The sequence below is a fragment of the Euleptes europaea genome, chromosome 2 (genome assembly GCF_029931775.1).
Source record: "Euleptes europaea isolate rEulEur1 chromosome 2, rEulEur1.hap1, whole genome shotgun sequence".
NCBI lineage: Eukaryota > Metazoa > Chordata > Lepidosauria > Squamata > Sphaerodactylidae > Euleptes > Euleptes europaea.
In genome coordinates this window covers 47,160,743-47,183,863 of record NC_079313.1, presented here as the reverse complement: position 1 = coordinate 47,183,863, position 23,121 = coordinate 47,160,743, and the positions used below count along the sequence as shown (strand labels likewise).

Below are 23,121 nucleotides of genomic sequence, written 5' to 3'. Positions count from 1 at the left end.
TGGAGTTTGCTTACCCTCATTAACATCTACATACCTGTGCTGATGTATTTCTTATACATGTATTGATCATGGAGCAAGTGGAAGATACTTAAACATTACGTGACATTTGGGGATCATGTCCAAAACCTGTGGCCGTGAGTCTGTCTGAAAAGTCAAACATACATCTTTTCACCTCTGAGGATGCCTCTGAGAGAGCGACGTTTCTGATCAGTGCCTACTTCACGCCCCTAGAGTTGAGGAGAGGAAGAAATGGGCAGTTCTTTCCAGCTTCCCTATATTACTGCCCACCACCCACACATGGCGTATCCCCCTTACTGCAGATACAATAAGGACAGGGCTGAATCCTTTCTCTTTATTCCCTGCCACTATTTCTTGCAGAAACAAAGAAAGGACATAGTGACTGTTTGTAAGGGCAGGACACAGAATGGCCACATTACAGAAAAGGCCGAAGAAGTGATAAAAAAGAGGAATATGGAGAGAAAGGATTTAAACAAAGATGGGGGTTAAGAATGAGGAATTGGCTGTTGACAAAAATGAGTGTGATGTAGGTGATGAGTGGATGGAGGCAGAAGTTGTGGGTGGAGCAGGGACTGAAAGGAGACCAAGGGAAATGAGGGGAGGGTTGGTGCTGTTCCCATCCCATAGCATCTTTCCCTAGTATGTATTTCATACCACCACCCTATCCAAAATATCACTTGACTTAAATTGTTTTTATTTTCAAGAAGCCAGGAGATGGTACATTTAAGTATTAAAATGTTGACTTAAGAGTATGTGTGTATTAAAAAAAAAATCTTGTACACAGAGCAGAAATACTATTTCTGCCTTAGCTGGATTTATTTTTAAACATTATGAAGGGTACAATTCATAAATGATTCATTAATGCCTCTTAGGCTTATTTTCAGTAACAAATCTGAACCATCGAATTGAAGATGCTGACATTTAGATTTTTCACTCCATAAATTTCTGTCATAAACAGATCCGTGAACATGAATTTTCAAGAATGAAAAATGTGTGTTGCCTCTTACAGCTGCTCTGTGAATGTTCTTTTCCTTCATTTTTAGGCAGACAGCAACTTTAAATGTTTGCCATGTGGAACAGCTGATTTTCTGCCAATAGGCTGAACAGTGAAGCTTTGCATTTCAGAGTGGAATTGTGGAGTTAGGACTGGTAGCCAGCCAGCTCAGAAGATCACGAAACTGACGGAGATTTGTGATACTACTGAGCCACACAACGACTTCCTAAAGACCCCAGCTGACTTTCATTCCAGTCTTCTGATTGGTTATACATAAATCCCTGCTTCAGGATGACCCCTGTTTATAGACTTCCTTCCTGCAAGGATTTCTGGATATTCCAATCCCAACTGATCAGCCTTCCTGACTCTGCTTCCAGGAACTCTACCAGCAATCTCACCGTTGACCATCCCTCTACCACAACTACAAGCTACTTTGACAATGATTCTTGGTTCACCCACCTCATCATGGCTAGTTTTCAAATCCTAATAACTTAACATCAAAGCTTTGGGTTTGGATATTATCACTGTGCAGACAACACCCTGCACTAAATTTCTTTACCTAAGCCTCCAGGTGCATCCGTTATGGCTTTGAACCTGTGCTAATTGGCCAAGGAAGAACAAGCTGAATCCAGATAATACAGAGGCAATGCTGGTTGGGAAGGCTGATGTTTCAGAGGCACTAGCTCCACTTGTGCTGGATGAAGAGGAGTTGGCATCTGCAGAGCAGTTTAGGAGCTTGGGGGTATACATGGACCCAGTCTTGCTGTTTGAAAAGCAGGGGTTTGGGGAGGGGAATATGTCTTCTACCAGCTGCACCACCAGCCTACTCTCAGCTGACCTGATCACATTGATCCATGATTCTGTAATCTCACAGCTGGACTACTGTAATATGTTTTATGCTATGCTTTTAAAGACAGCCTTTCCATTCCTTTCTCTCTTAGAAGCTCTTTGATTCATAAATTGTGAGCAGCATAATTCTAAATCTATTGTTTACGGGATATAAGGACTGAGATAAATTTTGCCACTGCCAAGATAACCTTAGGATCACTGTCACTTAATAGGGTATTAACTCAGACACAGAGGTACTAGTTCAATCTGTTAGAAGAGGAATAATATAACTTGATCTTAGATCCTCATAAAAATTACACTCCAGGAGCATGTGTGCTAGAGAATCAATAGAACCAGTAGAACACTGGAGCATACTTTCAGAATATGGTAGATTCATCTATCCACCTTGCAAAACCATAGAAGGGTTAGCATTTAGTCTAGCAAGAAAAAAAAGCTCTTAAAGAGTTGCCAAGAAATAGGTATAAGCAGGCAAGCAAGGTGTGGGAGGAATTCCAAAGAACTGAGATGAGCAAACGTGACGAGCACGAAACCACATGCTAAAATAATCAACCTCTTTAATACGTTTTTTTTATTTCAGAGAAAGCCTCTGATTTCCCAAGATCTCATATCCTATCCCATGATATGCCCATCAATGACAATTTCTCACTGAATTATTTTTGCCACAAGGATCTGCACGAGTCATACTAAAAAAAAAAAAAAGCTAGATATCCCTCAGTGCTAAAAAACAGCCTGAGTTGTAGCTTAAAGGCAAGCAATCATGCCCTCGCTTCAAGAGACATTTGGCCAAACTCAGAATGAAGGACAACACCAGCAACACACTGAAGTCCATTTAACAGCCTCCGTAAAAACTGAAGCAGAGGACGATTTATAGATTCATTAACAGCACTTATCCAAATAGCAGTACCAAAGAGAATAACTGGAATAATTTTTCGATTAAAAACTTGAATAGCTCCAGGGATATATTTTTCCCACCTTTGGTATAAAAATAATTAACAATTGCCCCAACACCAGGTTTGCTTTTATTAGACACAGACGTTTGATGGAAATTCCAGCTCAGATTATAAGAAAAGAGAATACCAACATCTCCCTAATCAAGCCCAATATTTTTACCACTGGGAACTGAACCAAGGACTTCCCTTTTTCTATACTGTACAAAACAAAAAAGTATGGGTTAGCCATGCCTTGCCAAGAATCCTGTTTCCTTTCCAAGCTGACTCCTCCAAGAGGCAAGCTGAGGATCAGCAACTATAGCATCACAGGGGAGAGCTCTGAGCCTAACTTTTTCTAACCACCCTGCCAACCAAGTGTGTGTGTTCAGAAAGGGGAGGGGGGTGATACCTTTTCAAAAATGGTACCTGATTAATACAGGAGCAGCTTTGAAATTGTTTGGAAGATCTTTAATTGGTTTTATTAACCAATTAAATTTTGGAATGCATCTGTTAACATTGTGATTCACAGTTCCTGTGATTTCCTCATATTTGAAAACATCAATCATGCCAAGGGGCTCAGCAACTCTTTAGGGGCATTTTTCTACACTAGTGAAACTCATTTTGGACAGCACAAAAGTTTAAAATCTTTAAAAATAAATTCTGATTGAAAAAACTAAACTCAAGCTACATATGTATATAACTACCAGCTCTCATGCATCATTCTGCAAGATTTTAAAGGCTGTCGATTTTAAGATCTTTACCCCTGACTTTATATCCACATAGTTCTATTTACATATGACTTCCTGTAATCCTATATGGATTGTGTTGCCTCTGTTGCTTATTTTCCTAGGATTATGATGACTGATTATTTTTAGATTATTATTGATTTTGTAGAATGGATTTTATCATGTTTATGGAGCGCCTAGAGAACCTTCTGGCTTCAAGGCAGGGTATACTAAATAAATATTCTATTACAGCAGGTGTGATGATTACTCTGCCCAAGGTAACCTTGCCCAAACCACTTGTGCCACATGTTGCCTATCTGGAGCTCAGGTGCACTCACATCTGCAATGTATCCACTCCTGGAAATGGTCTCTCCCTGCAAGGAGTGGCTGCCAGGGGCATGGGTAACATTTATTGTATGAAAACACTTTTTGTGGTCACCTCTCCTTGCAAAGAGGGGGTGCGCCATTCATAGAGGCAATGTTGCTTCCCTTGCTGGGTCACAGTGAACCTAATGACTAAACTGCCTTAATAATATTCAGTGTAAGGGCAACAGGAACAAGCTGAATGCACCACCAGTTGGGCGCATGTGCCCTCTTCAAGCAAAAAGGCTCCCAGCACATGGCCCTCCATAGTGTTCTACATAGCTGTTTGATGGATTTTAAAATACATTAAACCTTCTGCACGACGAAAGAATGTGTAACATGATACACACAACTTGTCTGAGTAGTATTTCCTGCAATGTGGGAGATTCCCACAGAGCCATGACTTATCCTCACCTGGCAAGCAACAGATTTATGCTAACAACAGAGATGGAGATTAAAGTATGCTGAAGATTGTCACGTAATATTTTTGCCATAGTATTTGTGTAAGTTATAGGTAGACACCTAGAGGCCCACTGATGAAATCCATCTTGTAGATGACCATCATATAGATCACCTGCTTCAATTATATCCATCAAGTGATTGCTTTACCCTTGGCCCATCATAATCAGCTTCAAATGGAGAAGAAAAACTGCCACCTCAGAAGATCAGTCTACTTGCTTTCTGTAGCCTTCTCTCTTATCGAGGAAAGATCAATGAAACTGAGGCCTTCAGTCTCAGATAGCATAAGCATGGTGATCCTGCCAACTACTGCCCAGTGTCCAACTTGTCGTTCCTGGGTAAGGTAGCTGAGAATGTGGTAGCAGAGCAGCTCCAGGCTTTCGTGGAGGACACACTGGCCCTGGACCCATTTCAATCCAGCTTCCAGCCTGGCCATGGGACAGAGACAGCTCTGGTCACCCTCTCTGCAAGCAGTTGGATCGAGGTGGGTCAGCACTGCTGTTATTATTAGATCTGACAGCAGCATTTGACATGGTCGACTATGATCTGTTGACCCACCACCTCGCCGATATTGGAATATGTGGGACAGCCCTTCAATGGCTGCTTTCATTTCTCCGAGATCGGAGACAGAGGGTAGCGCTAGGGGGAGAGAGTATTGGAGCAACACCCTTTAGTGTTTGGGGTCCCTGGGGGGGCAATTCTCTCCCCAATGTTGTTTAACATCTACATGGGCCCCCTCACCCAACGTCTCCAGAGTTTCAGGCTGGGTTGTCATCAGTATGTGGATGACACCCAGCTATATCTGCTGATGGATGGATGGCAGCCAGCCAGTGTCCCAGATACTTTGGCCAGGTGTCTGGAGGCCATGGTGAGATGGTTGAAACAAAGTCAGCTGAGATTAAATCCATCGAAGACAGAGGCCCCGTGGTTGGGTTGGGTCAGAGACAGGGTACCTGCTCCCAACTCTTGATGGGGTGCAGTTAACACCGGCATACACCATGAAGAGTATGGGAGTGACACTGGATGCCTCATTATCAATGGAGGCCCAGGTCACGAATGTAGCCAAAGTGGTGTTCTTCCATCTCCACCAGGCTAAGCAGCTGGTGCCCTGCCTGTCCCGCCTTGACCTATCTATGGTGATCCATGCATCGGTCACCTCCAGGCTGGACTACTGCAACTTGCCCTATGCAGGGCTACCCTTAAGACTGCTCTGGAAGCTTCATTTGGTCCAGAATGCTGTGGCGAGGGTCCTCACAGGGACCCCATAGAGAGCACATATTCAAACAGTGCTCCGCCAGCTGCATTGGCTCCTGGTTGAATACCAGATGAGGTTTAAGGTTTTGTCATTAACCTTCAAGGCCCTAAATAGTCTTGGACTATTGTACCTCCCAGACTGCCTCTCTTGATACACCCCTTACAGAGCTTTACACGCATCAGATAACAACTTATTAGTTGTCCCCAGCCCGAGAAATATCCAGCTGTCCTCAACCAGGGCCAGAGCTTTTTAGGCTCTGGCCCCAGCCTGGTGGAACTCTCCGTCAAGTGAGACCAGGGGCCTGCAGGACTAGCTCAATTCGGCAGGGCCTGTAAGACGGAGATGTTCCACCAGGCCTATGGTTGAGGGCAGCAACAGTTCCATCTAAAGCTGTCCTCCTGATTTTGTTTTGTTCCATCTTTGATTTATTGTTTATTTACACCTGTCCGTTTTCCCACCTGAATGTCACCATTACTGCCAATATGGAGGCATAGTTAGAGTCATCTGGATCTTAGATTTTCTGGTTTTAAACTGTTTAATTTATATTGTACTGCAGATTTTTAATTATTCTATATGTTATATATTATGATGATGATGCAGTTCTAACTGGATTATGTCCTTGTAAGTCACCCTGAGCCCTACTTTAGTAAGCATACGGCAGGATAAAAATCTAATTAAAAAAATAAATTAAATAAAATAGCAGCAATGAGAGAAACGGGACAGGTTTAGCTCATGCTTCGGCCTACTGGGCAAGTAGTAATGCAACACTAGTAAACACTGAGATGACAGGCTACCATATCCATATAAATGTGGAGTAAGGACTACAGTATAAGTTGCATTTGACATGGAAATCCCTCCTGCGGCAACTGGTTCCTTCAGTCTGACAAATCTACTCAGCAGCTTACCAAAGGTAAGGGTCCCTGGCTCTCTAGAGAGAGCTCCCACACTGTGTGAAGTAAGATCCTGTCTCTTCTCCTGAATCCTCTAGCACATAGGATGAGGGAGGGGGTCTGTCCTATTGCCGGGCTTTGGCTGCGGGCACAAGCAGAAGCAGAAACTTGCAGCATGTTCCAGGGCTCAGCAAACACCAAGACCTCCCTCTCATGGGATAAGAGGGTGAATGAACTGAGTTTTCATGGTGTTGTTCTGAGCTTTGAAACAGGCAGAAGCCAACAGAGAAACTTCTGTTGGCTTCTCCCTGCCCCCACAATGTCATATGAGGACTCTCTTCTCCTCTTCCTCTCACCGTGCGGAGAAACAGTCAGCAGGAATCAAAAGTTATACCTGGATAGCACACCAAAGCAAAATCTATTGGCACCTGCTGTTTTGACTATAGCATCTGGAGAAGTAGAGAGATTAACCTTTTTGATTTTGCAGTCACCTTCGAAATTCCAAAAATAGGGTGGTGGGCACAATCACAAAATGGCTGCCACAGGAGTCACAGCCAACCAATGGGAATGAGATCACAAATAACTCTAATACTAACTCTTCAACATTTCAGGCAGATACTCTGATTAACATGACACTTTTTTAAAACATGCACAGCCAAGCAGAAGACCTGCAGGGCAAAAGACTCGCCCAGCCCTACCCATTTTCTAAAAGCCCTTGTTGAGCACCAGGAAAAGTATTTGCAGGCACCGTGGTGCCTATAGCCACGTTGAGGAATCTCAGAATATAGGATTTGGACAAAGGAGATGGTCACATCTCTAATCAGGTATGATGCTCACAGGGAACGAACATCTCCCAGCCTAACTTAGGCCATTTTAAACTCCTAGGGACAAAATAGTAATGTGATAACTCATTACATAAATTAGGGCCATCACATGGTTTATGTCCACAGCCCTTTCCAAGGCAGCAAGGGAAGTGAAACACAGGCCTGGTGGCTGAAATGTGGGTCCTGATCTATGGGGTGACTGATCTCTTCCAAATACTGTAACAAAGAAGGGATCAGGGGGGATGTTTGGCATCATTCAGGGTTGAACTTTGTAGTCAACTGAGGTCTTGCCACCTCCGTGCCCCATGGGCGAACAGCCTTTCAACCAGGGCCGGATTTCGGTTTGATGAGGCCCTAAGCTCTTGAAGGTAATGGGGCCCTTTATATGTCCAGCTGTCCTTTGTCAACAACAAATTGTCGCTGTTTTTTGTGCTGAATATATGCTATATAGTAATTTATGGACCTAATAGGTATCTAAAGCCATTTGCACATAACAAAAATATGTATTTTATCAAAGTAATTGTTGAACTGAAATACAATTAAGTAGAAGTATATTAATAATGAAATAATTATTATGTCCTTTAAAAAAATTTCGGCCCCCCCCAAGAGAGTGGGGGCCTAAGCTATAGCTTGTTTGTGTGTTGTGTGTTAAGTGCCGTCAAGTTGCTTCCGACTCATGGCGACCCTTTGAATGAAAGTCCTCCAAAATGTCCTGTCTTTGACAGCCTTGCTCAGATCTTGCAAACCGAAGGCTGTGGCTTCCTTATTGAGTCCGTCCATCTCCTGTTGGGTCTTCCTCTTTTCCTGCTGCCCTCCACTTTTCCTAGCATGGCTGTCTTTTCCAGGGACTCTTGTCGTCTCATGACGCGACCAAAACACGACAGCGGCAGTTTAGTCATTTGAGCTCCTAGGGTCAGTTCAGGCTTGATTTGATCTGTGTGTGTGCAAAGCGCCTTCAAGTCGCAGCCGACTGATGGCGACCCCTTTTGGGGTTTTCATGGCAAGAGACTAACAGAGGTGGCTTGCCAGTGCCTTCCTCTGCACAGCAACCCTGGACTTCCTTGGCGGTCCCCCATCCAAAGACTAACCAGGGCTGACCCTGCTTAGCTTCTGAGATCAGATGAGATCAGGCTAGCCTGGGCCATCCAGGTCAGGGCTGATTTGATCTAGAACCCACTGATTTGTTTTTGGGGGGGGCAGTCCGCGTAAATCCGGCACTGCTGTCAACGAGCAGTCATCAGAAGAAAACACCCATCCGCTCCACTCCGAGAGGTCTGGGAAAGACCCCACACTAATGCGGTGGACCCCTTTCTTGGGGCGAAAATGCACCGTCGCTTGAGCCTCCTTTCTTCCCTGTTCCAGCCAGGATCCAGCCAGGATCGAACGCACGAACGTTCTTCCCTGTTCCAGCCAGGATTCAGCCAGGATCGAACGCACGGCCGTGCGTTCGATCCTGGCTGGATCCTGGCTGGAACAGGGAAGAAAGGAGGCTCAAGCGACCGCGCGTTTTCGCCCTTGGTCTCCGGTCGAGGCGGCTCCTCCAAGTGCAAGGAGGGTGGCTGAACGCCAACGCGTCCTGCCGCTGCCAGGCGGCTCCCTAAAGCGCCACGCCAACGAACCCGCGGCGGCGTCCCCAGCCTTGCACCCCCAGCCAGGGCAGAGGGGAAACGCAGCCTCAGGGCACCGGCCGCTCCCTTTTGGGGCCCCGCCGCGCGCCCTGGAAAGAGCAAGCAGCCTCCTCCCGGCGGAGAGCAAAGGGCAGCAGCGCGAGGGACTGGCCTCCGCCCACCCGAAGGGGCCCGGCGCTTCCGACGGGCAAGCCCCGAGCCGCCAGGCTCCCCGGGCGCGGCAGGGAGGAGGAGAGGGCTCCCCTCGCTCGATACCTTGCTGAACACCTCCAGGTCCTCGTCGGCGTCGAACTCCAGCCCCTCCGGGGAAGAGGGCAGGACCGCCGGCCCGGCGTGGGTCGCCTCCAGCGGCCGCGAGCCGCAGCGCTCAGCCTCCATCCCGGGCTTCCTTGTGCGCGCGCCCTGGCCAGGAGGTGGGCCAGGCCGCCGCCGGCCCCTCCTCTCGCCGCGCCCATTGGCCGCCCGGGCTCCGGCCCTCGCTGCTCCGGCCCGCCCACCGACCCACCCACCGCGGCGGACTGGAGACGCGTCCGAGCGCGTCGGGAGGGCTGGAGGAGGAGTGGGGCTGGCCGGGGAGCCCCGCCCGCTTTGGGAGAGAGGCGAACGCGCGCCCCAGCAGTGAGCTCCGGGACCAGTTTTTACGCGCGCGCGCCCAGACTGGGATGAGGCTGGTTGAGAAGGGAATAATTCCCACTGGGTAGCCGCGTTCGTCTGTCTGCAGTGGTAGAAAAAGGGCACGAGTCCGGTAGCACCTTAAAGACTAGCAATAATATTTTCTGGCAGCGTAGGAGCTTTCTTCAGATACAGCTAGAATGTGAATCCATCTGTCTTTAAGTAGAGGAGAGTGAATTCAGACAAGCATTAGTATGTAAATGTTAACAGTATGTCCATGTGAATAGCAGGCGTGATGGGATTAGGTGTGGTGTGCAGAAGAGTCTGTGATGTCCAGGACAGAGATGGGTGTGGAGAAATCAGCATTGGCCATGAGCCATGAATGCAAGGTCTTTATTCAGCCCAGGTAAATGCATTGACTTTAATTGCCAGTGGGTAGCCGTGTTAGTCTGTCTGCAGTAGTAGAAAAGGGCAAGAGTCCGGTAGCACCTTAAAGACTAACAAGAATATTTTCTGGCAGCTTTGGTGAGCCACAGCTCACTTCTTCAGATACAGTTAGAATGTGAATCCATCTGTCTTTAAGTAGAGGAGAGTGAATTCAGACAAGCACTAGTATGTAAATGTTAACAGTATGTCCATGTGAATAGCAGGCGTGATGGGATTAGGTGTGGTGTGCAGAAGAGTCTGTGATGTCCAGGGGAGAGATGGGTGTGGAGAAATCAGCATTGGTAATGAGCCATGAATGCAAGGTCTTTATTCAGCCCAGGCAAACACATTGACTTTAATTCACAGTGGGTAGCCGTGGTAGTCTGTCTGCAGTAGTAGAAAAGGGCAAGAGTCCGGTAGCACCTTAAAGACTAACAAGAATATTTTCTGGCAGCTTTGGTGAGCCAGAGCTCAATTCTTCAGATACAGCTTAGAATGTGAATCCATCTGTCTTTAAGTAGAGGAGAGTGAATTCAGACAAGCACTAGTATGTAAATGTTAACCGTATGTCAATGTGAATAGCAGGCGTGATGGGATGAGGTGTGGTGTGCAGAAGAGTCTGTGATGTCCAGGGGAGAGGTGGGTGTGGAGAAATCAGCATTGGTAATGAGCCATGAACGCAAGATCTTTATTCAGCCCAGGTAAATGCATTGACTTTAGTTTGAATATCAACTGTAATTCAGCAGTTTCTCTTTCCAATCTCCCTTTGAAATTCCTTTGTAAGAGAACTGCTACTCTTAAATCTGCAACAGAATGTCCTGGAAGGTTGAAATGTTCTCCCACTGGTTTTTGAATATTGTGGTTTCTGATGTCAGATGTCAGACTTATGTCCATTTAATCTTTGTCTAAGAGACTGACCTGTTTGTCCAATGTAGATTGTGGAAGAGCATTGATGGCATAAATCACATTAGAAGATGAGCAGGAGTATGAACCTGAGATAGTATGGCTGACATTGGTGGGTCCAGAGATGATGTTCCTAGAATCTATATGAGGGCAAAGTTGGCACCTTGGTTTGTTGCAGGCCTTGGTGCCAGAGTCCATGTTCCTGTTAAGTAGTTTATCATCATGGGTCAGAAGTTGTTTTAGAAAATAGCATGGGATGGAGCAAATTTTTTCCTTAAAGGCGTCCCACCTCCACAACTGCACCCCCCCTCCCCGCCATAAGGTTCATGTTTTTTTTATAGGCAGTGCTTCAACAAATGGGCTGTTACCGCACTTTGTATTCCCAGCGATGAATTAAGAGTTTGAAAACGTTATAAAAAATACTGTTCGCACTTTGTTTGGCCCCTTTAGCTGTGAAGACGTCTTCCAACTGTTTATAAGCTGTGGTATCCAAAAACCCTTTTGAAGCGATGTTTTTTATAACAATGGGGGTTACCGCACTTATTCCTAGCAATGTATTAAGAGTTGAAAATGTTGTAAAAAAACATCGCTTTAAAAGGGTTTTTGGATACCACGGCTTATAAATGGTTGGAAGACGTCTTCACAGCTAAAGGGGCCAAACAAAGTGCGAACAGTATTTTTTTATAACGTTTTCAAACTCTTAATACATCGCTGGGAATACAAGTGCGGTAACCCCGGTCTTTCTAGCGTGGTGATGCAACGACACTTTTGTAACAGTGTGGTGTAGTGGTTTGGACTAGGTTTAAAGACCTCACTTTGAAGCTCATTTATTTACCCTCTCAGTCATTCTGTCTTAGCCCAGCCTATCTCACAGGGTTGTTATCCTCAGGAGCTGTTTTTTTTTTTTTTTTTTTAAGGCTAGATTTATAGATTTGCCTGCCATGCTTTGAATCCTTGGTAGGAAAAAAAAGAAGAGCTAAATCTATTGGCTAGGTCCCCTCGGAAGCCTAAGTGGACTTTTAGTTTGAACCAGAAATCTCCAGAGGTTCTGGTAGTCAGCCCCAGTTATGGACACATATTTATTTATTAGCTTCATTTATGCCCCACCTTTCTCCCTGATGGGACCCAAAGGAGCTTACATCATTCTCCCCTCCTTCATTTTATCCTCAGAACAGCCCTGAGAGTGCAAATGGCCCAGGGTCACCCGGGAAGCTTCCATGGCAGAGTGTGGATTTGAATCTGGGTATCCCAGATGATCATCTGATACTCTAAACACCACACCATAGTGCCATGATAGCAAAAATGCCATTAGCAGTCATGCAGTTCAAAGAATTGCACAGCTGCAAGGATTTTTTTTAAGCTTAATGTAAGGAACAAAATAGTTTACTTCAAAACTTACAGATATTTAAATCAAGCACAAATGACCCTTCCTCTTCTTTTCATTTTAAAATGTATTAAACACCTATGCTGTTATTGTACTCCTTTATACCTGTAATCAAAAGGGAAATAAATTATATATATATATATATACACACACAATAATTTGCTACAAATATTAAGCCCTCAACCAGTAGTGCTGTAATTATAGTTTTGCTGGGGGGGGGGGGTTCTTTTCTTTTCTTGCTTTATGTATTTATTTGTTCCTGTATTTGTGAACTGTGATTGTATCTATATTTGTTAATAAAATATGTTAAAAATTAAATTAAATCAAGCAAAGATTGTTGGATGACATGTTGAGTTCTAGTAAGCAGGATGGTGAAAGGAGAGTATTCAGAAAAGTCACTGTATTATAATGCCACCGCTTCAAACTCCTTGCTACATAATTTATTTTAGTTTTGATGACTCTTTAGTTGGAAGATGAGCCTTCCAGACAACAGTCTAGAAATAGAGAAATGTTTGGCCCATACATAAAAAGCTTTTGTGCACAGAATGTTTCCAAGTGATTGGTTGTGAACTGAACTGCACAACTTTGCATTTTCGGAGTGCCAGTAGCAGTGTCCTTAAATCCTGTCTGCATAGCTCAGGCCCCGGTTTGTGCTGCATCTCTGAATAAACAAATCCAGCTGTAGAAATACTGAGATCTCAAACTTGAGAACATTCACATCTTTTTTTAAATGCTGTGCACTACTCTTAAATATTTGCTGCAAAACATACCAGCGTGTCTTCCAAACTCTGCTACAGCATCATAGTTTTTGATGTTGCATTTGTTCCTAAGTAGGAGAGCATCATCACAAGGAATCAGTTATGTCACGAGGCTGATTTCTGGTTGAGTGCTTTAACTGCATGTACCAGGTATTGAACCTGGGGTCTAGCCTTTCCCCTATAGTGAGATGACAGCATTACTGAATTAGGATTTATTGAGAGGTTCTTCCTGCAGGGTTGAGCAAAAACTTGGGATCTTACTCAGTGTATTTATTTATTTATTTACAACATTTATATCCCACAATCAGAGCACCAAGGCAGCTATTAAAATAATACATAAAATACATCATAAACATAATAAAATACATCATCATCATCATCATAACATACATCATAAAACCAATTAAAAACCAAAGCTTAATAAATAATAAAAATATATAAAACCAATTAGAAACCAGAGCTAAAAATACATATATAAATCACAAGACAGAAAATTAAACATAATGGGGACAGATGAAAACCCCTGCAGAGGGAGTCCCATAATTTTGTCACCATGACTGAGAAGGCTGTTTCTTGGGTTGCCACCCATCTGGACGTTTGCTGGGTGTTCTTGGGGTAGTCACACATTCTCAGCCTAATCTACCTCACAGACTTGTGGTGAGGATATAATGGAGGAGAGGAGAATTATGTAAGCCATTTTGGATTCCCATTGTGGAGAAAGGCAGGGGATGAATGAACGAATGAATGAATACCATGACCTTGAATTGGGCCAGGAACAAGTTGGGAGATTTCGTAAATGGACCAAGATGGGAGTGTTATGGTCCTCACCCACTCCAGTCTGCATCCTGGGTGTAGGGTTCTATTCCAGTTGAGGTTTCCAAACACTTTTCAAGGGCAGTCCCATTGCAGTAATCTAATCTAGATGTTATCAGGGCATGTACCACAGTAGCCAGATCTTTCCTACCCAGGAAAAGCCACGTGCTTATCCAGCAGTAGGGAAAAGTCCAGCAGCACCTCCAAGTTATAGACCTGCTCCTTCAAGTGGAGTGCAACCCCATCCAGAGCAGGAGACACTACTTGGGTTTAAGCTTCAGTTTATTAGCCCTCATCCACCCCAATACGGCCTTCAGGTTCATGGTTCCTACAAGCTCCCTGGGATAAACGAAGAGAGAGACAGAACTGAGTGTTATCTGCAAAGGGTGATAACCCAGTCCAAATCTCTGGTTAACACACCCAGCAGTGTCGTGCAGATGTTAAAGAGCATATGGGATAAAATGGAACCTTGTGGGCCAAAGGCCAAAGTGATAATTAGGTAATAAGTGTAAATGGTATCTGTATCTTGGTTAGATTTGAATTTTGCATAATAAAATTTGTCATGCACTTCCTGCATTCAATGGCCCCTTAACCCTGCTGTTTCTTTCTTTATTTTTTGTACCTCTTCTATAAAAGGTCTGCCTCATTGCACAAAGATTTATGCTGGTAGTCCACAAAGATTTACGGTAGTATAAAAACATATTCGTCCTTAAAATGCCGCAAGACTCCTGTTTGCTTCCACAGACTCACAGCTAGCCCTCTGGAATTAGTAGCATGCCTTAAGGACTCCTGTATCAGTGAAAACAATTTTAGGTCAGCACTATATTTTATCCATAACAATAGATTACTTAAATTACATAGTATCATTTAACATGAGAAAATACATCTGTGTTCTCATTAATTTAGATTAGTATCTACAGGGATGATTTGGCTACAATTGCATAAACTGTTACAGAAAGCCAAAGCAAGCAGTAAAAACTCAGGAACTTCAGACTAAACCTGACCTTCCTTACTAAAGCAAAAAGGAGAATACTTTCTCCAACAATTTCACATTCATTTGTTTCTAGCAATTTATACTAAGTAGAAAATATTGGTGGACATTTAGCCTGTCAGTTCTCATTTCAGTCACTTTTAACCCACTAACCCAGCTTCACGCTTTAAAGGTATCAGCTGTTTTTTAGCAGCACTTTTCCCCTCCCAGCAAATTGAGTATATTCAGCCAGCCATTCTTTCCAGAATGTTGAAAAAATATTCCTGTGACTCACGCAGAACTAAACTGTGGGCTTTCCTTACAATCCATTTATGCTTTCTGAAGTTTTTATGCACAGAGGTATTCGGGTGCAGTATTTTTTTGATGTGCAGAAATCTCCCAAAATCAGGGCTATCATGTATAAGCTGTTGATTCCCTATTACAATACCATATGCAAAAGCTAAACAGAAAAAACACCCAAGCCAGTTCAAATTACAGTCTGTGAATGAACAGCCAAGTGCAGAAGCCCCTAGGTGACTATAGAGAGAGAGAGAGAGACAGAGTGGTATAGTGGTTAAGAGTGGTAGACTCTAATCTGGAGAACCAGGTTTGATTCTCCACTCCTCCACATTAGTGGCATACTCTAATCTGGTAAACCGGGTTGGTTTCTCTAGTCCTACACATGAAACCAGCTGGGTGACCTTGGATGTAACCAGGGCATCTAATCAGCATGTAACCAGGGCGTGCACCACAGTGGGGAGATCTTTTCTGTCCAGGAAGGTCCACAGCTGGCTAACTAGTCAAAGTTGGTAAAAGGCACTCTTGGCAACAGTTGCCAACTGCTTATCAAGCTGTAGGCCTGGGCCCAAGAGCAGCTCCAGAGGATGGACCTATTCCTTCAAGGGGAGTGCAACCCCATACAGAACAGGGGACACCTTAATTCCCAGGTGAGGCCTGCCAACCACCAGTAGCACTTCCATTTTGTCAGGATTATGCTGCAGTTGATTAGCCGGCATCCACTTCAAAACTGCCTTCAGGCACCAGTTCAGGGTTTCTACAGCCTCCCTGGGATGAGCTGGAAATGTGAGATGGAGCTGAGTATCATCCGCCTATTGGTGACAACCCAGCCCAAATCTCCAGATGACCTTGCCCAGCAGTTTCATGTAGGTGTTAAAGAGCATAGAGGTCAAGATGGACCCTTGTGGAACCCACAGTCCATAGGCAAAGGGGCTGAACAGCAGTCCCCTAACACCACCTTCTGAAACCTATCCTCCAAGTAGGACCAGAACCTCTGCAGAAGGGTGCATCCCAATCCTAGTCCAGAAGGATACCGTGATTAATAGTACTGAAAACTGCTGAGAGGTCCAGGAGAATCAACACAGTCACACTCACCCTGTCCATCTCCCAGCACAAGTCATCCAGCAGGGCTACCAAGGCAGTGCTAAACCCAGAATGGAAAGGGTCTAAACAATTTGCCTCATCGAGGAAAGCTTGGAGGCGCCCTGGAGTCTTTGTGGGAATGGCTGTGGCAGGTCCTGGAAACTAAGCATATGGAGGTGGAAGACCCCTTGGACACTGTGCCATAAACTTCAATGTCCTGGTAGTTTCCCCACAATTCTGGGGTGACTGCTGCTCCAGCAGCACCAACTGGTCAATGAAGTCTTAGTGGAGGAGCTGAAACACATCCATGCCTTTGAACAGTTAACTCTGATGCTCGAGTTGTCCAGCCACCACCTGTTCAGTTTCCTTGCTCAAGAATGGAAATTTGAGACTGGTAGATAATTTTTGAAATCTGGGGAAAGGTAAAGGTCCCCTGTGCAAGCACCGGGTCATTCCTGACCCATGGGGTGACGTCACATCCCGACGTTTACTAGGCAGACTTTGTTTATGGGGTGGTTTGCCAGTGCCTTCCCCAGTCATCTTCCCTTTACCCCAGGCAAGCTGGGGAAAGGGTAGGCTTCTTTAAAAGTGGATGCACCACAGACTGTTTCAATGCTGGGGTGACAACACCATCGCTTAAGGAAGCATTAACTATCTCTTGAACCCAGTCAGCCAGCTTCCCCACCCCCCGCCTGAAGATTTAAGTAACCAGAAAGGGCAAGGGTGGTAGGTGGTAGGCTTCAGGTGGTAGGCTTAAACTTCCAATGATCCTGTCCATATTCTCTGACTGAATAAACTGAAAAGTATCCCAAACAATTGGGCAAGATGGCACCCTGGCACCCTGCTAATGTAGAGTCCAAGTCGGAACAGATGCAAGAGATTTTGTTTGCAAAGTGCTAAGCAAAACTGTCACAGTGTGCCACTGAGCAGTCCAACTCCTCCTGCAGGCCAAATCCCAACAGGCTTCTGGCCACCGGGAACAGCTCCACTGCCCTACACTGTGTAGATGCAATGATGGCAGAAAAGTTGTTTCTTTGTCACCAACACTGCCACGGAGTCTGCTTTAAAAGGAGTTTTTGCCCATGTCCTACCAGATTCAGACAAGTATTCCTCCACTGACACTCTAGCCGTCGCCTTTGTCTTTTCATCACCCACAGCCCCTCAGTAAACCAAGGGCCTACCTGGGATCTAACACCTGAGAGAAGGTGCCTGGGAGCAATTGTGTCAACTGCCTGGGTCATTTCTTCATACCCCACAGAGATCCACCCCCTCCACAAACCCTCCCCTTCCCAGGTTCCACTCCCAAATATCCAGGTGTTTCACAACCCTGAGTTAGCAAGCCTAAACCTGAAGCCTGTAACTTCCAGTGTTCATGGGAGAGGAAAAATCTACCTTTGCCACCCTATGTATAATTTTATAAACTTCTGTCATGTAACACCACAGTAATCTTATCTCTAAATGAAAAACTCCCAAACTCCTTAGCCTTTGCCTTGTACAGAAGGTGCTCCAACCGCTTGATCATTTTGGGTGCTCCTTTCTACTCCCTCTCCAGCACTAAAATAATATTCTTCTTGAGATATGGCAACCAGAACTGTACACAATATTCCAAAGGCATTTATGGATTCCAGCATTCCAATACTGTTTTATTTCACTTTTCTAATAATCCCTAGCACTGGAATTTCTGAAATAAAAATGATGGAATAACTGTTTTAATGAGGTTACCAAAAATGTACTAAATAAATGACTGAAGGGATAGATGGGAGAAAAAAGCATAACATGAAATAATGGGCCAGGTAATTCAGTTACATTTGAAGTCCTTGAGCTATTGTGCAAAATGGTGACATTATATAACAGCATTAAATCTGTCTAGCAAAGGCTGAGAACAGCACTTTGCAAGAGGAAAGGAAAGAACCACATATGTGCAGATGGCAATAGAAGCCATAACAAAAACTGCCCTTGACCCTGAAGAACATTTCCATGGAATGCCAGAAGAATTTGGAGGTGGGGGTGGCTCTCTACCAAAGCAAAAGACATGGTCTATGCACTTTTTCAATATTACGAAGAAACTCAGAACTTCTTTCCTATTTATCGGCCAGAGTACACACCATCATTGATACAGAGGTGTCTTCATCTCATAACATTTTAACACCTTCATGTCTTTGTATTGTGTCGGTTCCAATAAAGACTCTTCTAAGAGTTCATTTTCTTCCAATTCCAGGTCCTTGGGTATTCATTACAGGAAAAGCAGATGGTATTTTTTCCCCAATAGGATGGTTCATACCTTGGACTCTGGCCTCAGTCCCAAAGAGAGTTGAGCATACTTAAAGTCCACTGAAATCCAATGTTAATCACAACTTAACTCTGTATTGGATTCTTAATTTTCCTACTGTTTACTTAAAGATACTCTGTGATCTTACTTTGGTTTGAAACATGCGATTTAACCTTCTGATCTACTCTCCAGCTGATCTATCCTGTTGTGCATAAAGAATGTTTCTTTAAAGATCAAAGGTCTGTAAATTTTATTTAATGGGTTTAGTTGAAACCGAGGGACTAGCCGACCTACAGCACCTCTTGAAATACTGAAGTGTTTATGTATTTATTTTGTGTGATTGCTGAAATATTTATATCCTATCTCTCTCTGAGTTCAACACTCCCAATAACTAAAACTGCAGAGCCCACAAAGGAATTGTAAAACAATTAAAATGCAGCAGACAGGATATTTTCAAAAAGCCTAGCCAAGGAGCAATCCAGATCCACATCAAACCCAGCCAGACCTTACAGTCCAAAAGCTCTGAAAATAAGCAAATAATTACTGCCCCCCCTGAAAGGATGTCCTTTGACGAAGTTCCTTGATGATTGATAAAGCTATCTAAAGAACTTGCTTTAATTCTTCCCTCTTAACTCTACTGTTGGTGCTTTCATTTTAACTGTACATGCTAAGAGGGTTCCCCCCGCCCAAAGCAAGAGCCATAAAAAGGAAGCCTAAGCAAGCTGCTGGAATGCTTTTCTACTAAAGCTTTATGTTAAGATGCAGTCTGTTAAATAAGACAAGTTGGGGCAAGCTGTGACTCTGACTGATCGAGATTTAGATCAGAATGAAGAGGTTGTATTCTGTGATGAGGGTGTAATTTGTTTTGGAAATTGCACTCATCTCCAAAGCCAGTCCCAGGAGTTTTGCTGACAAAAATCAATGCAGAACTACAAAGATCAAAAAGGGATTTTCATTTCATAAGGCTGCAACCTAATTCAGACTTACTAGGAATACAGGCAGCAATTCTAAGCAGGTCTAGTTGGAAGTGTCACATATTATTCAGTGAGCTTTACTCCCAGGAAAGTGTTTAGGACTGCAGGCTAAGCAGAGTAACACCCTTTTAAGGTCTGGATTTAGAAGGATGTAACTCTGAGAAAACATGGACAGGATTGGACAGCAGTTTTTTTCATTTGGTGACAGTGGAGGGCCGTGACCACACCAGCAACTTACCTCACTGTTTAATCGTAGTCAGTCCACAAGCATCCAACACAAGTTCAATTTTCCGTTCATACCGCGCCTCCTTCCACCGGTGTATAAGATTAGTATAATTTCCCTTTGCACCTGTTGATTTACAGTGAATTTTTAGGAGGAGAGGAGGGGCAGTGCTCCCGCCATTATTGTCACGGCCGCCATTTAATTTCCTCGCATGTGCGGTAGCGTTCGCGCCTCAGTTTGAAGGAGTGTTTTCACTGGGTGAAATATCCCCTTGAATTCAATTGGCTCCTTTTTGGAATGGTGCTACTTTTGGAGTGTGTTGGTGTTCTATTCAGTGATGGATCCACAAATGTTTGTTTTGCTGTTCTTCATGCATGTGATGCTGCACATTCTGGAGTGCCATCAGTCAATTCTTAGGATGTACAGGAGAAGATTGAGGGCAAGACACAGGGCATTGCATGCGGCGATGAGATGCGGGGCAATGTGATCCTCCGCGGATCTCCCTTGTCCAGCAGGTGCTCCTCCAAAGTCCGATATGGAACGACGTCGGCAGTGGTGGTATGGTCTCGCCTGCATCCCTGTATATCCACGGTACTGGGTTTTTCCCAAGACCACCGACTGGTGGGACTGTTATGTAAATGGAGTCTGGGGTATGGAGCAGTGGTTAGCCAACTTTAGGATGACCAGCAACACCTTTAAAGAGATTGTCGATGCTCTCCGCCCACATATCCAGAGGAAAAGTACCAACCCCCCAAAGTACTGAACCCCCCTATTTCACCATAAAGCACATGCCTCTGATGGCGATGATTTTGTGTAAGAAGCTCCCAAAAGTGTTAAATAGCATTCGTGCAAGCAGAACAGGAAGACACTGAACACGAGAAACCTGTTACTGACCATTCTGTTCTTCTGTGGAAAGCATGGTTTCTTCATCTGGGGATCTGTTGGGATCATCGTCACCGCCATTCTCCTGGCTGTGTTCAAATTCCGCTTAGCGGGGCAAGGGATGGAGAAAAGGAGAATAATGTTAGGCGCAGCCACAAGTGTGTGTGTGTGTGTGGGGGGGGTGTCCTGAGGAAGGAAATCTTAAGTCAAAATGGATGCCTACCTTGATCCACGGGAGGTGATGGAGCAGCGATGTCATCTGTGTTAATGGTCATCATGTTGTGTGTGAAGAGCTCCTCTGATCCCAGGGCAATCTGTTGAGGTGGCTGCTCACCGATGATCCAATGAACCTTCAGGCTTCTGGCCACCCTTCTGGGGCAAATGCTTGCATCGCCACCGAGAATTCGGTGCAACTGAGGATAAAATGCACATGTGGCCAGATCATTGCCTGAGCAGTTGTGGGCCACCACCTACTTATATTCATGGTGCATCGCCTTCGTTTTCGTTCAGCACTCAACGGCAGAGCACCTATGCCCAAGCGCCGCCATCTGACGAGCAATTCACTTGAAGATATCTATGTTGCGGTGGGTAGTGAAAAGGGCTTCCTGGACTTTCTCTTCACCCCAGATGCAAAGCAAATCCAGAGTCTCCTTTTCGCGCCAAGAGACTCCGCATCCTCCATTAGGTTTTGAAGTCGTGTCCTGGGGTCTGGTGCTTGTTGACATGATAAATTCACACCTTTGGTGGCCACAAAATCCAAGCTGAAATGGCTGGCCAATGTGTGAGAATTTTTTTCAAGGGAGATGCTCACTTGGTAGCCGACCACGCATGCGTACTGTGTGCTCAGAAAATGGGCAGCGAATGGGCAAACATAAAGGCCAGGGAGAATTCTGGGAGAGTGGAGGTGTCTTTCAGAACGGCGGTAATGGCGGTTTAAAAATTGGCGATAACAAACATTTAAACCCACCCCACCCCGATCATGGTGTCAGTGAAACGCGGTGAAGGTGGTGGGCATTGGGAGCACAGAACTGGCCACCATCCCACCCTTAGAATGTTCCTTTGCCAAAGCAATCAACAATAAAGAAATGTGGATCATTGCCTCTTTTATAACAAGCCAATTCGGTGGATTACATGAGCACAACATGACATACACATAAGCGCACAGTCATTTCATAATTCTGCGCAGAAAAAAAGTGTCACAACCGCGCGTTTGGTGCTAGCAATTTTTTAAAAGCGCATTACAATTGATCATGGTAGTTAGCGGTAGCAACCGCTGCTGCTCGCACAAACAGAGACCTCTGTAGTAACGGTTGCACTTTTCTTCGAAGGGGAAAAAAGGGCAGGAAACAGGAGGGCGGGAAGTTGGGGGGGTGGAGGGGGGAGTGAAGCGTAAGCTGGCGGCAGGAAGTGAACAATCTCAGAAGGTATTCTGTTCGCACTCATAGCTGCCGGTGAGGAAAACGTTTCATTTTTATTAAATCGCGGTATAAGTGCATGCACTTAACACGGAGAAATTGTGCTCTGGAGATGTTTCCATAATCCATCGGGTGAAATGAGGTGCGAACAGACAAGGAAACCCCATTGAAATCAGCGCTACAAACGCAAAGTGCGGACACGACCGAGGTTGCTTATTTTTGCTTTGTAATGTTGTGTTATTGAATTCTACATTATCATGCTTTGCACTATCATTGCTTCGTTCTTGTATAACATTCTCGCCACTAGGCTATGCTACCTTCAAATATGCTGAAATGTGTAATGAATTATCTTCTTGATGAGATGTATATACACAAAATAATAACAAATATTAATAAAAGTGTGATCCTGGCAATGGGATAGTCCTCATAATCCCTCATGAAAGAAATGAAACCTGTCCATATATAACCTTTCCTTATTTCCTCCATGGTTGGACCTATGAGAGGAAAAAAAGAAGGGGGAGAAACCTCTGATAGAAGACAGAAAAAAATGTGCAAAGCAACAGAGGTTACAAGGCGTTTATCTAGCAACTGGTAGCTACTCCAAAATTATACAAAATAGTAGTAACAAAGGTTCAAAGAAATTGCAAGACATGTATTACAGTATACATAAAATGAGCTAAAACAAAAAACAAAAGTGTTGATAATATAACACAGAACCACAACAGTGACAAGTCTGCCAGCTGTAAAATAAAGTATATAACAATTAGTAAACAAAGACGCATGAAAATAAAATGGAAGGCTCTCAAACCCAATTTTAAAACTTACAGTGTGAGACAATGAAGCCATGAATTCAATTAACATGTGCAGTGCAGAAGGCTATGGGCTGGAGCACATTGCATCACCCAAGCCTATACGCATGCAGGGAAATGCATCCTTAAAGAGACCAAGAGCAAACTGAGAGAGATATACCATGTGCATAACATAAGATAAACCTCAAACGTGAGCAAAAATTATAAAAAAGGAGATCGGTCCAAGCGATCATTAAGGCCATACGAAGCTAATGTATTTAAAGTGAAAATCCAATGGGCCTCCCTTTGTAACAGTAATTTTTCCATGTTGTAGGATTGGTAGGGTTCATGAAATGAGCTACCAAAGGAGCTTGTGTTGGAGAAGAATTA

General features: G+C 44.4%; 1 protein-coding gene across 1 annotated transcript in view; it reads right to left on the bottom strand.

Annotated features, from left to right (window-relative positions):
* Nucleotides 1–9,261, bottom strand: part of SNX7 (sorting nexin 7) — a 52,030-nt gene extending 42,769 nt beyond the window's left edge. Inside the window, exon 1 of the mRNA XM_056844154.1 lies at nucleotides 9,190–9,261. The gene's annotated coding sequence lies outside the window, so the exon portion shown is untranslated. The remainder of the gene's footprint in view (nucleotides 1–9,189) is intronic.
* Nucleotides 9,262–23,121: the final 13,860 nt, after the last annotated feature.